The 15,526-nt window shown below is 39.4% G+C and overlaps 1 protein-coding gene across 1 annotated transcript in view; it reads left to right on the top strand.

The window, feature by feature from the left end:
• LOC150084613 (maltase A2-like) overlaps nt 1-15,526 on the top strand; it is a 91,699-nt gene that overhangs the window by 63,547 nt on the left and 12,626 nt on the right. The gene's annotated exons all lie outside the window — the stretch shown is intronic.

Below are 15,526 nucleotides of genomic sequence, written 5' to 3'. Positions count from 1 at the left end.
TGCTGAAAGAATTTGCCCCCAAAATTTAACTCCTCCTCCTCTTCCAGACTTTATCTTGTGGAAACTATTTGAGGGTAAACATAATATAGATGTTCATAAAGTTAAGATTTAGCTGGAGGAGGGGAGCATACTAAACCGATGTGTACTTTGCTTAGCGTTAAATTCACATAATGCCAACTTTCCAAAGCAGCTGGTATCAATCAACCTCACAGTAATGGCAGTGTGTTACTGCAACAGGATCTAGATAATTTGGGCAGATGGGCTAAGAAGTGGCAACTGAAGTTTAACCTTGATAAATGCAAAGTACTGCATATGGGTAGAAGTAATCCGAGAGAAAAGTACCAACTGTGTGGTACTAAACTTAAGGTGGTAGAAAATGAAAAAGACCTGGGAGTAATTGTGCAGTCAGATATGAAGTTTCCTGAGCAATGCAGACAGGCTGCCAGGGCAGGTCATGGGATTTTGCCAATGGTCAGGCGAGAGGTGATTGTCACTCTATATAAGGCAATGGTCAGGCCACGCCTTGAGTACTGCGTACAGGTCTGGAGGCCTCATTTTAGGAAGGATGTAGATTTACTTGAGCGTGTACAGAGAAGGGCAACAAGATTGGTGAGGGGAATGAAGGGATTCTCTTACCAAGAGAGGCTTATGTTCTGCAAATTGCAGTGGCTGGAGACTAGGCACCTGGTGATCTGATTGAAGTATATAAGGCCTTGAATGGGTTGAGCACGCTGAATTCTGATGGGATCCTTCCACTTGTTCAGATTACGAACCTAAAGGGGCATAAATTCAAATTAAGAAAAGACAGATGTAGAATAGATGTGCGGAAATTTGCCTTTAGCCAGCGGGTGGTTAATTGCTGGAACAAACTTCCATCTGTCGTTGTGGAAGTTGATAGCTTGAATAAATTTAAGAAGCAACTGGACAGGCATTTGGAGGGAATGTTGTGATTTTTTTTTTTTTTTTTTTTTTGACCGATGCTGCATAAGCTCATACACTTGCTTTCTTGCATCACATGCCACTACTACTACTACGCTGTAATATTAGATGCTAATTGATAATTAAACTCTGGGAAAATTAAAAACTTTTAAATTTCCTTCTAGTGATTTACTTTTATCTATATTTTAATTTATTACCAAAAAAGGCAAAATATTTCTCTGTGTCTATTTCAATGTGCCAACTGTTTTCAATTATTGGAACTTGGCTATTGCTCTTATATTGGCCTGTTACAACGTAAACGTGACGTCATGGTACGTGACATTCGAAGATTATCTCAAGGTATGTGAAGCACTTGGCTTGGTTAAACCTTGCAGAATTAGTCACACAATGATTTCAATCACAGACTTGTAGTATCGTATCGAACTCTGTGGCTCCAGCATGCATTTTATTGGGCATAAAGCGAATAGCACTTTTTTATTTACCCATAACAGCAACAATGCTAGGGGTTTGACATAAAAGGAACGAAATCAGGAAAAATTACATAAAACAAATTATTAACATGGGAAATGAAAAACTTTTTTTTTCCTGCTACACACAGCACGAAGAAAAACAATTGCAGTCACAGAGCTTAAAGACAAAAGCTGTTCCCTGATGATGCGTCTTCTGTAGGATTTGTCCTCTATAAACTATTTGTAGTCAAAATCCATCTCCATAGGCAAGAATCTGTCCCCCTTCCTGAGTCTCCACGCCAGGACTATAACAAAGGGAGGACTCTCAAGGGTTTTGAGGGGGGGGATTCTCCAATTACATATCTGCCAAAAACTTGGCGTATTGATTCCACCGTCTATCATTTTAATTGAGACGAGTAAGCGGAGGGTGAAGATCCGTTCTCAGACTTTTCTGTAGTTTAGTAGTTTTGTAATATCTGAAGTGTGTGTTAGGGGTGTAAGTTTGTGCTTAAAGAGGATCTAACAAAAAAGCCAGTACTTATCAGATAAGATGGTCGTTTTTAGCGTGGTTTTCGTTGACGACTCCCAGATTTCAGATCTGTAGGTGATGACTGGCTGAAGAAACCGATAAATATATTGAAAGGTGTACTCGACTCTGTGAAATGAAAGAGGTGTTGTTTGGCTAGCCATTTGGGTCGGCATACCTTGTGAACATCTGGAACATGGTGTTTAAAGCTGGGTTTATGGTCAAAGATGATCCCGAGAACTCTGTGCTTGGTTCCTGGAGGGATGGAGGTTGCATGAATTTTCAGGTTTAGTTGAGTTGAGTGAGAACACCATTTGTGCAAGTTTATTTGGGTTAATCTGAAGAGAGAATTGTGCTAAGTATGTGACAAGAGTTTTTAGGCTGTTGATGATGGTTTCGGAAGCAGTCTCAGGTTAGTCGGTTTCATAGATCCGATAGAGAAGCCTCAAATCATTTGCGTAGTTGAGAAAATCCGTTTTCTGGCACAGGAGTTGGTGGATGGCAGCAGTAAAGAGGAGCCCAGAAAGGACTCCTCCCTGGAGAACACCTACACTGATTTTCCCAGTGAAGGATTTTTTATTCACCGTCAAGTGAAGAACCCTGGTCGTAAGAAGCGACTTTAACAATTCAAGGATATTTCCTTTGATCTTGTATCCCTCCTCACATAGCTGAAGGAGGGGCCGGACGTCAAAGCAGTTGAAGGCGGACAATTGCCATCTCCGCCCTGTCTTGTAGAACCTCCAGAATGGTGTCAGTGGTTGCCAGCAGGTTGGTGATGGTGGACCTGCGTTTCAGTGCATAATGGATACATGGTGAATTACATGGGAGAACCTGGTTGGTTAAGATGGGAAGGAGGCACTTCTCCACAACTTTGAGGATGCATGACACTTTCGTAATTGGCCTGAACTGTGATACTGAGGTCGCTCCATGTGGTTTTGGAATTTCGCGAGCTATATATTGGTTCCAGGCTGTTGGAAAACTTTGAGTTGTGAAAATTCCATTTAGGATTCCTAGACGCGCATCTATGATAAAAACTCTTACGGATAAACTTGACTGTTCCTATTCACACATTTCTACGGTTTTTATGAATTTCTTTTTCCTTTACAATAAAATACATTTCGAAGCATAAGATGGGAGATCAATTTTTTGAAGAAGTTTATAAAGTGATTTGTAACTTATATTTAGGATATGAAATGGTGAAACTGTCCTGTTCTGTTTTGCTATTCTAAACCTCGTAGAAAGATGGCCATTATTTAATCACGACTTAATTTCTTCCACAAGTAACCAACCTTCTCAGAGCTTCCACTGGTTTAAATAAATAACAGTATCGCTCGCAGAAAATTAAAAGTACGCAATATCGAATTAAGGATCATTTTTATTTGGGGTGCACAAAAATGTCAAATGGGTTCGAATTTGATTTCACTGATTTCTTTCTTAATGTTTTGATAAAATTCCATTTAAATTGTATTTCAAAGATTCTTCTTAAAGACATCAAAGTAAGTTAGCCTAAATGGCTAATTTGGTGCAATAATAATAAATTTAAACTGAACCCTAAACAGTACTTCAACAATATTTAGCTTTCTATGTTCTTTCCCTTGATGTGTGTGTGTATATGCTAACGTGCATCTGAAGTATGCGTTCACCATACTGGGTTGTTTTCAGAAGTTCTTCTCCGGTTAATTATCTGTCAACTGCAGAGTAAAATAACATCTCTCTCTTTACCTTCAAGAGTCTTTTGCCAGCCCAGTTACGAGGGTGTTCACACATGGAACGCTACTCTGTCGGTTATTTACCGAGCTTTCCAAGCAAGCACCGTTCCTTGTCTCCTGCAATATAATGGAACAAATCTATTCTTTGGAACACGTGCGTGTAGAAGATACCGAGTGCTTATCGACCTTCGCGGGTAATTTCTTCAAACTTTTCAAAACGGAGATTTCTCTGATCCGTTCTTTTTCTCGCTACCTGTATTGGGGCGTGTTTGTGTGTTCCTGCTGGAGATTGCCGAGTGAATGGAAATTGGGAGATGAGTTCGCTATTGTGAACATTCAGCTGAGATGCAAAACGGAATGGGAAATGAGAATCTCTTCAACGGATAAACAGCAACAAAAAACCCACCCGGTGCACAGAGACGATTTCAATAGAAAGCAGTCGTCGCTCCATGTTTTCTTAAGAAACAGATAAATAAAAAAACCCGGCATTAAGAATTTATCGTGACTAGTTTAATGTGCTCGTGGGAAGGGAAGAGCATGGGAAAAGACCCGCGGACTTCTCCAGTGGCAAATTAAAGTGTGCAGTCTTACTGCCGTTTTCTTATTCAATTCTCCAGCATTGTGTAGCCTAATCGAGTGGACCTTGATGGAATCCCATTCAGAATTATTAGAAACATCTATTTTAAGCTTCGTGTGTCACTCGAAAAATTGAGTCATTAACCAGAAGAAAAATTAAGTACATCATATCAAGGCTAAAGTACATTTTAACTTATAATTAATGAGAAGGTTGCTTTTATTTAGTACTGCAAATAAGTGATCACTTCCATGAAAGGGATAACATTGAAAAATGCTAGCACGCGGAGAATATGCATGTTTGTGTAATATGTGTTGTTTAGTTACTGTATATCTGGCCACTTTTCTATCAGAGATCACAAGGAAAGCTTCTCCCCTGTGTCCCTCCATACCACGAAGAGGCGGGCCACAACTGTGTATGTACTGTCCTAACAGAGCAGATAGGACTACTAAGATTTTGCACTCACAGGAAGGCAGGAGCTAAACTTTTGGGTGGCAGCACTCCCGTACCTCCCGGAGCCCAATCCACCAGGGTAACCAGCAATGGTATCTGAAGAGGCGAGCAAAAGATCCCGCCTCCAAAGAGGCGAGCAAGAAAGAAATAAAAATAAAAGAAAATAAACAAAAATTTAAAATAAATAATGATAATAAGAATTAAGTAAAATAATAAAGGAGGCGAGGAGAAGGAGGTACATTAAAAGGATACATCAGGTTCGTAAGGGGCCAGGCATGAGGTCGTAGTTGTGGAAACTGAAACGAATTCTGGGATATTTCTCAATAGTGAGAGTAAGTATTCTAGTCCGGTGGGCAATTCAGAAGATTCCCAGTAGATCAAGTCCAGTTCTGGGAGGCCTAGATGACATCGAGTCAAGTCTTCGAAATAGTGTAGTTAGTGTGATTAAAGAGAATCATCAACTTATGTAGTCACAATCATGGTTAACGTTCCAGTCAGGGATAACTAAAATTGCGGTTCAGAACAATCAAAAAAATTGTTAAAACAAAGGCTGGGAATTCAAGTTTAAACTAGTTCATCTGGACGTCGATATCCAGTATACCGTTTCCTAAACAGTCAAATATAAATCAGTATTAATTGATAAAAATCGGTAGAGATACTCCCGTAATAAGGAGGCACATCAAGAGTGTTCAATCCGGTAGCAAATCTGTGCGTCCAAAAAAGAGAAGTTAAAGAATAAGGAAATCCAAGTTAACAATTCGGGTCCAAGAACTATCCTTCCGATGATCACAACAGTTGCAAATTTAAATGATGTCTTAATTGTTCGAGCGCATTTGTTTCCCAAGACGGTTCTGTAGTTATGTGGCTTGTGAATTTACTCCATGGTTATATTTTTAGGTAACTTTTTAATGAATATTTTCTTCTGAAGAAAACGGAGTATGCGAAGGTCTAAAAAGTCTATAAAATATTTTAGTTTCTCAAAACTTTGGTCTGTTCCCCTGAATTAAAGGAATTAAACGATGAGGGTAGTGGTATCCCTAAGTCGTTGTATAAACTGCCCTTTGGCACCGATAAATAATATGAGCCGAGGCTTCAAACATTGAGACAATGATCAAAATTGCAAGGCTAAGTTGATGAACTGTTTAATGAACCATAATAATTTGTCTGGTAGCAAGTGGCATCCCAACGTGTTTACAAGTTATTAAGTCATTCTATAGCGTGTAATCTTTTCCTCTTTGATGTCAGCATTTAATGGCACGACAACAATCGATGATGAAGGCTAGCTTCTGAAGACATTGTCACTTGTTTGGTACCATACAGCGATCTTTCTACCATTACAGGTTTCGATTAAGGTCGTATTACAGCAAAGTGCTTATTTCTGTTGTTGATTACGATATTATAATGTTCTTCGTATTTTTGTACGTTGGAAAATTGCTGTTCACAGGTAATATTTGTTTTATTTATTAGAGTTTATATATGCGTAATACATGGAGAGAAGATGAATCTGAAAGTGAGTTTTACAGTCATATGGAGTTTTCATTCCTCGATGAGCAATTCTGAATAACCTTTTCAGTTCACAGGCCTTAACACGTTACTGAGAATGCTCCACCTGAGAAGAGTGCGTGCTTTGAGCTAAAATAAGTGGTGGTAGATAAAAATGTAAACAAGAAATGGTTGAGGATTATCAGTTCCGCAGTATTCACTTAGGAAATGCGCCTCACTTATGAATAAATTTATAATAAATTATGAATATATATGAACTTATGAATAACTAATACGAATATTATTACTTATGAATATGGCCTCCATGAACAGCGATACAAGCGGTCAGATGTCGCGGAGTCGAAAAGCTGTTGAGTATTATCTTGTTGAACATTGAGCCATTCTTCTTGCACTGGTGTTTTGAGTTGCGCAACAGTCGTAGGGAACGGGGTGAAGGGCAGAAGTCAGCGAATGTCCTGCCAATCCGAAAGGTGTTTGATGAACAAGATATTTGGTTAACGAGCGGACTAAGGAAGCGTATTCACACCATGTAGGTACTGTCGAGATATGAGAGTGTATGTGGATGGCCTGTTGGAAAATAGCATTTTGTACGGAGCTTAGGAAGGATACCCGTCTTATAATTATTTCAGCGTGTCTTACTATCAAGGTGCCATCGATAAGGAGTGAAGTGAACGACTATTGCAGCTGATGGCTCTCCGTATTACGATTCTTGGCGTTCCGCCAGTCTTCTGCTTTCTGATTCCCGCTTACCTCTGTAGCCAGCGTGTCTGCAACTGCGCATATGGCCATCACTTGGTCTCAAACAATAATACAATTCGTCACTAAAGACAACACCATATTATTCTTGTACCCAAAAATCTCTCTTGAACCACAGGCAGACGAGAATGTAGCTCCCCCCACTTTGCGGAGTCGCCTGCTTATCGTAGTCCCCGACACATCTGCAGACGGGAGTGGTGTTAAGATTTAAATCTGGCGGGTATGTTTCTTATTCTAACGCCAGCTCAGCCCTGGTGAATTAACTGAGTGTCTGTCTTGCTCTATTCATTCTTGCCAATAGTTTTCGGGCACCATGACACACGAACGGGATTTGCCATGTTCACCATCCATCTTTTGACAACCCAATAATCTCACCCATTTCGAAGTCAGTCAGTTGCATCACCTTACGCGTGTTAAAGTTACTGCATTATTTTAAATGATCATTCGCAGTACTCTCGACTAACAAGGCTGGTATATAAATACCGTCCTCTTCACGTGAACTGGGTTGAAAAAACCCGAGTTCGAAAAAGCCTTTTCACAACATGGCTGAGCTAGTCAGTCTGAGGCAACCGTAGCATGGTTCACAGATGTCTTCCGCGGTTGACCCTCCAAGGATCATTTTTGGATCCCTTGGTTTGGAACCTGGTTCTTGATGATTGGCTGCTGAGGACGACCGAATTTCAAAATATATGCAGATGACATTTGTTATTTTGGTAAATGGAAACTCAAGATCTGATTTAGAACTGTGTGCCAATAAAGTACTTCTTGGACTATCGTCTGGGTCTACTAAGAATAAACTGAAATTATCTCCAACGAAATCCAAGATTATGGTTTTAAAACACAAATTAGACTATGGCAGACCACCAGTTATAAAACTTGACATTAAGTCCCTTTCACTTGTCAGATGCATCAAATTTAAGAATCATCATCATCAACGACCGCTTTTCCTTTACTGCACATCTTCGACACCTGTCCGTCAAAGTAAAGAGAATTACCAGACAAGACTGGGGGTTGAACACTAAAACTCTACATTTATTTTATAATGCTGTGGTAATCCCAATTACAACCTATGCTGCTAGTCTTTGAGTTAGACATACTGAACTTAAAACTGTAAAAAGTTATCCACTAATCAACGTTGTTTTCTCCTTGGAGTTCTTCACGTTTACCGATAAATAAATGTCGCACTAGGGTCACCTGGAACATCATTCAACAAACCAAGTGTATTACATTCTTGAATTGAGTGTGTTTTCTGGTCGATTTGTCTGTGCTAATAGACGAAAACCCCGAGTTTCCGAGTGAAGGGGCCCTTGCTATCTACGCCCGAGACTGACTAACTCAGCCACGGAATGAGAAAAATCCCAAGCCCATAAAAGTTCCTCGCGTCATTAACGGGATTCGAACCCGGGCGTTTTCTGGCTGGTAACGTTTTCCAAACAGTATCAACTCCAGCTCAGTATCAACTCAAGTGCTCTTTGTTTTCATATCTGCAGAAGCATTTCTACGGAATTTCAGGGAATCATTGTTAATCCTCAGGCCAATACCAAAACTGAATGAACCAGATGATGGAATTTATTACTCAATGTTTGGCAGAATAGATGGAATTCTACAGAAAAAGGAGCCATTAATAAAAAATTCGTTGCTAATATGACTACACTACTTCCATTATCCACCAGAAAATGGTTTTCTTCCTCACTGTTTGCCTCCTACATACCAACTGGGCATGGTTCTCTTAACGCAAAACTTTACCAATTTAGACTTTCTAATACGGTCCATTAGCAGGAAGACTTTCAACCTCAATATTAATGCGAGCAATCAAATTGAAAACACAACATAAATAAAAATACGACCTGTTGCCTCGTCTGTCGTCCTGATGACCTCATTAACAAAATTTGCTGGTTTTTCAAGAACACGCCAAAGTTTTAACAGTTGTTGCCTTTTTTCTGGCTCATCCTTTATTAAAACTCTCAATCAACTAGTGACTTCTGTAACCACTCCAGATTAACAGATTTGCATCTAGAACTTGCTCCTGCCTTTCTGGCCTTGTTTTTGGATAAGTTTATTGCTGTTGTTTAACTAAAGACTTTTATTCTTTGTGGACTACTTTGGACAGCACTGCATAAAGACATGGTCGAGTAGTATCCTTTATCATACTGCACATTTTTTTAAATTCCTCCTTATACTATTTTCTTCGTCTTCTGTTGTCTTGTCTCCTGGATGAAAGGGAATGATTGTGTGTGTCTGTGTTGGTGGCGGCTTTCTGGCACGAGGGCCTTTAAAATGGTTCCAAACTCGCTTTGGACATTCAGTGCATGACTGTCGAAGTTGGGCCATGGTAAATGAGTAGTTGTGGCCTACCTCCTCGTGGTGTAGACGGACACTGGACAGGCTTTCCAGGTGATCCACGCTTCTGGCCTTAGAGAGCTCTGTATTCATCGCAGTGTACCAAGGTGGAGTTGAACTGACGTTCATGTGCCGTCCTACATAAGATACTATAGATCTACATGTCACGCTAAAGTCATTCTGTTTTCACAGCACTTTCAGAATCCTATGTCAGGCAGTAATTGAATGTTATTTGACGTCCTTTTCGCCGATCAACTTGACATGCTAATAGTTTACATTCACATTAGCTACAGTTGTGTATGCAATTTTTTTGTAAATCCATCCATTCTTTCCAAGTGAGACAATTTTAATTGCGTACTGAAATTCTAAGAGCAGTTATGGCCTTGCGAAATAAACCCCCAACTTGCCACCCCTCCTGAAAAAAGAAACATCATCTCAGTGAAAATAGGGGAACCGTCAAATATTGCTGTACTCCCAAACGTGTTGGAGTATTGGGAAAAGAAGGCGCATAGCGAAGAGTAAGGAACCATTCTGTCAAAGTTCTAATAATAATCAAAACAAACAAACAAACTTTTGTATTTTCATAATAAAATACTCGTTAGACAGGTCAAAAGGACAAGCGGCATTTAGGGCAGTGATAATGATGTGCAGATGAAGTTGTCTATTTCACGATGGCATTAAGTGTAGTTTATTTGAACAGCACACAATGCATGCTGGCATTTATGTGCTTTTATTTGTTGGGTAGTATTATGACCTGACTATTCAAAGGTGGTTTATTCTAACGTGATGATGTTAGTGTCGAAATAGGCCCGCGTAAATTACATCTTCCAAACGAAATAGCAGCAATTTCACCCTCTACCTAGACAGGAACTTTTGAAATGGCATTTACCCTCCGTTGAGATTATTGTAATAAAATGTACTCTACTTCTGCATCCACGTGAGATGAACAGCCCCGCATGATGGGCCCTGGAATTCTGTCGTTTATCTGCTATTTGTTCTCACGTAAGAGCAGCGTCACAAACAGAAACCCCATTTGCACGAAAGTGTTGAATCACCCAACGACATCGGAGCAGAGCGTGTTGGTCCGTGAAAGTGGAAAGAAACAAAAATTGAGTTTTTCCATTCTTTCAGCTAATCATATAAATTAAGTCACGTGTTTGTGGCTGTTCCAAGAACCTGTACTATGAATAGAATGCGACGAAATATCGGGTTACTCTTACAACACACTCGGATGCATTTTTGTATTCTTACCAAGGATTCCATTTTATGATTGCCTCTGTTTATAACTAATAGTTGACACCGTGGAAAATGGATCGGGATGGCCATTTATCAAATTTTTCTACATGTTTCGTTGGACATTTAAATCAGTCTGTTCAGTGTAGTGTGATAGATTACAGTACCAACCACCATTCTTTTTAGATCTCTTAAAGATAAATAAAAATAAGTGTACTGGAGATAGAATGAGGGCACGGTATTGTGCGCGCTGTTTTATCAACTAATTCTGGAGAGAAAGGCAGTCCTTGCCCGAAAAAAACAGCTTATATAAGTATACACTGATGTAGATTCCATCCTTTACATCCTCTCTGCAATATTTATTCACCTTACCAAGTGGGAGTACAATTTACGTTTAAAAAGATGCGATGAAAGAAGCTGTAGTTGTTTTATCTCTCCTCCCTCCCTCCTTACACTCCCAAGTAATGTACCATCTCTTTTTAGCTCTTGGAACGTTAACGTATTTCTTTCTCTCTCTCTCTGCGCATTCAACGTGTTTGTTTCCAACGTGGTGTTTTTAAAATACATTGGATGTGTCAAATTACTCTCATTCCCAAGTTCAAACCCATTTTTTTTATATTTAACAACTAATGGAGAAAAAAAAACAGTTAGTCCCCTGGGGGCAACTTTTTCTCCTCAGTTATTTCCTGATACAAAGAAGGCAAAGAGTGTTTCATTAGAGATCTGTTTGTTTTAGACGTTTGAAGTTTTTCTACTCTTCCTCGCGTTTCTGAAGAGCTTTTAGCTGAGATGGTAATAAAGAATCTTCTTAGAAATGTAAACGGTTCCTGAAGTTAATTTCTTGCTTAAATGGCGAAAATCATTTTGTAAAAACTTATATTTGGAAACATTTGCTAGTTTAAAGTGAAGAAAGTAAAAGAACATTTATTTTTCCTTCAGAAAAAAAACAGAAAATAAATTGCTGTCAGGTGTATTTTGTTTTGTACTTGCATAAATCAATTTCGCGTCCATTAAAAAGATAATTATCCCTTTTGAAACCAATTTTCCAACTCTGAATGAATTAAAAAAACCTTTTTCCTTCAATTTAGTAAACAACGTCTTCAAGGAAGTTTAAATCCCGAGTAGGTTTTCTTATCTTAGCTACTATATTTAAGTCGTATTTCGTTTCCCAAGGACTCGATCGATTGGTAGCAATATCTGCATTGTCTTATCGGACATAGATTAAAAAAACTTTTTTTTTCTGCTTTTTTCTGGACATTTGCAATACGTTAAGGTTCCACTTCCTTTCAAGAAATCGAGCTACAGACTCGTCAAGATGAAATTCGATATTGGCATCATGTTATTTGACAGCACCGAGCTCGCTTTCCGTAGTCTTCACTGACCTTCTTCTTCCCAGCGATATTTTTAATGGTGCTATTGATTTACTTAAGAAACAGAACTTTAGAGACATTAGACTCAATATATAGCAATGGAAAGGGGAAGAGACATTTTGATTATTCGTCTCCTTTTGCTTTTTTTCCCCTCAACAAGTAGAGGATTATTTCGGTCCAGAGATCAAAATTTTGAATTAATTTCATTGTGATGAAAATTTACTTTAGTTAGACAACTAATATTCGTAAATCAGAACACTAGCTTGGTCTTCTAATCTCCTCTCTTAAGGGATAAGAGAAACTGTACCTTACTCTGGTCATTATGTTCGACATCCATTTAAGGTTGGGCCTTTTTTTAAACGAAATGCAATTGACCAACAAGTGTTTAATCATAATTATGTGATTGAACACTTGGTGGTGGTTACAGCTATTGGGCATCTCAGGCCATATTTCACCAGAATCTTTACATCTGTATACCTAGTACGGTTGGTTTTTCCTCTTAGTCCAATAATTCCATTAATTATATTTACTGAAGTCTGAAAAATCATCACTCCAGCTCTGGCTCGTTCGTTTAACATCAAAACCAAAATGCATTCGTCATTATTTCGTTTCTCGTACGCTTGCAATAAATTTCTTTCCAATAGGCGAAGAACAAAATAGAATGAAGTGTGTGTATTTGATCCGAATTGATTTTACAGATTGTCAAAAGCGCATGCTTTGTTTGCTTGTTATCAAGACATTTGCCCACCTCCAAGTATTCATCATCACCATCTAAAGATAAACAACACGACTATTTGTTTGATGTTCTTGCCGAGTTATTTCATATTTCAATAGAAACTGGGTTCCATTTTTGAGAAATAAAAGTAGAACGCTTTCGAAATGGAATGCATTATACGTACACGCACACGAGGTAGCAACTGATGTCATAAAACACGTGAGCAGCGAGTTGTTACGGAATAATGAATGCATTTTAGACAGACCAAATCACCAACCACTCATCATCGTAACAAATTACAGACGCCGTCATATCTGCGCAACTGTCCCTGTGGATAGGGAACACGGAACGGGCGCACCCCTCAAGGCGTGATGGATGGAAGGAATATTGGAAACTGGGGGCCACGGCTACGAGACAGAATCCATCACAGACATTTAAAATACATTGCTTGTCACAACCTCATAAGAAAAGATAACAAGAAATCTATTTTATCTGCAGGGTCCGCGAATAATAGGGAAATAAGAGGGTAATTACTCTCCACCGCTAATACATTATCGAGACACGTGCACGCTTGGAGTTCTGTGGAAGTGCGTCCCCTTTCGCGGTCTAAAAGGATTAATTATATGCTTCATTACTAGCGGTAGTGGTCCCCGAGTGTGAGGGTATGAATTACAGCTCGGGGACACGGAGGGGCAGATGGCATCGAGGATTCTGCTGCTTCCAATTAATTCAAGATGTGACTTTGCATTTCGGGTAGTAATTTGTTCTGGACGATCCATTGGCACCCTTGTAAAAACACATTGATGTCCTCATTAAGAAAGCCATTAACTGTGAGGGGTAATGAGGCACCGAGTGAAATAAGTGAGTCGTCATATTATATTATTTGACGGTAGATTGAACTTTGAAGTAAATTCAATCATCTCGTTTGATTGACCGTACACTACGAGCCAAAGAAAACTAGACACTGTGTTGATGCACATTACATCGGAAAGTGACTTAACTTACACGATCTGCAAGTCAACGGACGAAATTATTGATGGGCATAATCGAATGATTAGTAATTGAGAGATTTCAACGATCGATATAATTTAATGATTTGTAGTTAATTATTGGTATCACCACCAATATTGTTATGTATTCAGCACTAATAATATTAGTAGTGGAAGCATCATTTAGGGAAACAGCGGATTTGGGGGTAGTAATCAGTGACCATCGACTGGGAAAAACCCTCAGCAGCAAGCACAATACAGAACAGGAAAAAACTCTATGATGTGGAACACCCTGTTATATGCAATGTTTTTTTTTTGAAAAATAGAAAAAAAAAAGGAAACACGTGCGATAAGAGTCGCAGGCATGCACTAAAATGGTGGTTGGGCCACCCTTCGCTTTTAAAACAGCTTGTATTCTACGTGGATAAGATTCAAATAAATCTTGAACTGTCTTAAGAGGAATATCAGACCCTTCTTCGTGGAAGGAATGTTTCGAGCTCCTTGAGTGATGAAGGTGGAGGAGATCTGCTTCTCATTTCCCTCTCCGAATATGCCCACAGTGGCTCAATAACGTTTAAGTCTGGTGATTGTGCAGGCCATGGACGATGCTTAGCCTCGGCTTCATGCTTGTCAAACCAAGATTGGAGACATCTGGCTGCATGTATTGGAGCATTATCATCTTGAAACAGTATGGTTTGTGAGAAATAATGATTGCACCATGGGATAAACCTTGTCATTCAGAATATCAAGGTAATCAGTGATAGCAATTGGCCGTTCGGGGTGGTGGTGATGATAGGACCTAAAGAATACCAAGATATTGCTGCTCAAATGATTGTTGATCCTCCTCCATGTTTGACGGTTGGCTGCGAACAGTCAGAATGATGCGCTTCCTTTTGGAAGCGCATCATTCTGACTGTTCTTTTGGCCTTCGCCAAACGTAGACTCTCCCTGCTGTTGAAAAAAGTGTGAGTGATGATTCTTCATGTTTCCGATCATCAAGTGTTCAGTTTTTGTGCCACTTACACCCTTGATCCTCTTTCTAGCATTTACCATCAGTAACGAGTAACTTGGAAATAGTGGCTCTGCTATAAGTGTCAGCTGTATGAAGTTCTCGCCGAAGTGTTTAACTATAAAACTGGATTGCTGAGATCACATTAAAGTTCTGCAACTATTTTTGGGCAGTGGCGTTATGTTTTCGTGTTAAAATCATTTTCAGTGTCTGAAAGCTTTGATTTTCTGTCAGATTTTGTTTTTCCCTACTTGGTGAATGTAGACATCACTTGCTATGAATACATTAAACAAATCAGCAGTTTTAATCATCGATGCTGCTGCTAAACGTGCACCAACATTTTGACCTCTTTGGAATTCAGACAGGTAGGTCATTTTCCTCATGCACCTTTTTATACTACCTATAATCTGGTCTAACTGCATCAAGTTAATACGGGAATGGGAGAACCACATCAGAATAGAACCACCAGATGTTTAACGTGACCTGTTGGTGTTTTTCTGATGTGAGCGACCTTCCTTTTGTTATTCTTGAGGTCACTATCGACGTTGCGCATTCAGGTGGTAATGGACGTTCCAGCGCGATGATGTCATTGTCCACCAGTAACGGATGGTTCAGGGATGAAGTGTATCCCAAGTGGCTTCCTTGGTCCTCCACATTTACTAATGGGATTCGAATCCGATCGGAACCTGTGGAATCATTTGAAATGGCGCATCCGAGAGCGAGAATAGCTGCCAACTCTCGAATGCGCCATTTCTAATTCGGATTGAGCTAACATCACCCTGCAAGCAATAAGAGAGAGCTGTTGATGGTGTTCTCGCTGCTAAAGAACCTTCTCACTATTAACTGCATTTTCTAATATTTTGGTGAGGCAGTATAATAAGACCGATTATCCAGTATACTGTTTCGTCGGATAAACAACAGAAGTATTTTATTCAAATTCAGGTTTAATGAAACCTTTACG

Source organism: Mastigoproctus giganteus, chromosome 6 (assembly GCF_048544385.1).
Source record: "Mastigoproctus giganteus isolate SK-2022 chromosome 6, ASM4854438v1, whole genome shotgun sequence".
NCBI lineage: Eukaryota > Metazoa > Arthropoda > Arachnida > Uropygi > Thelyphonidae > Mastigoproctus > Mastigoproctus giganteus.
This window is presented reverse-complemented; position numbering and strand designations above follow the sequence as displayed.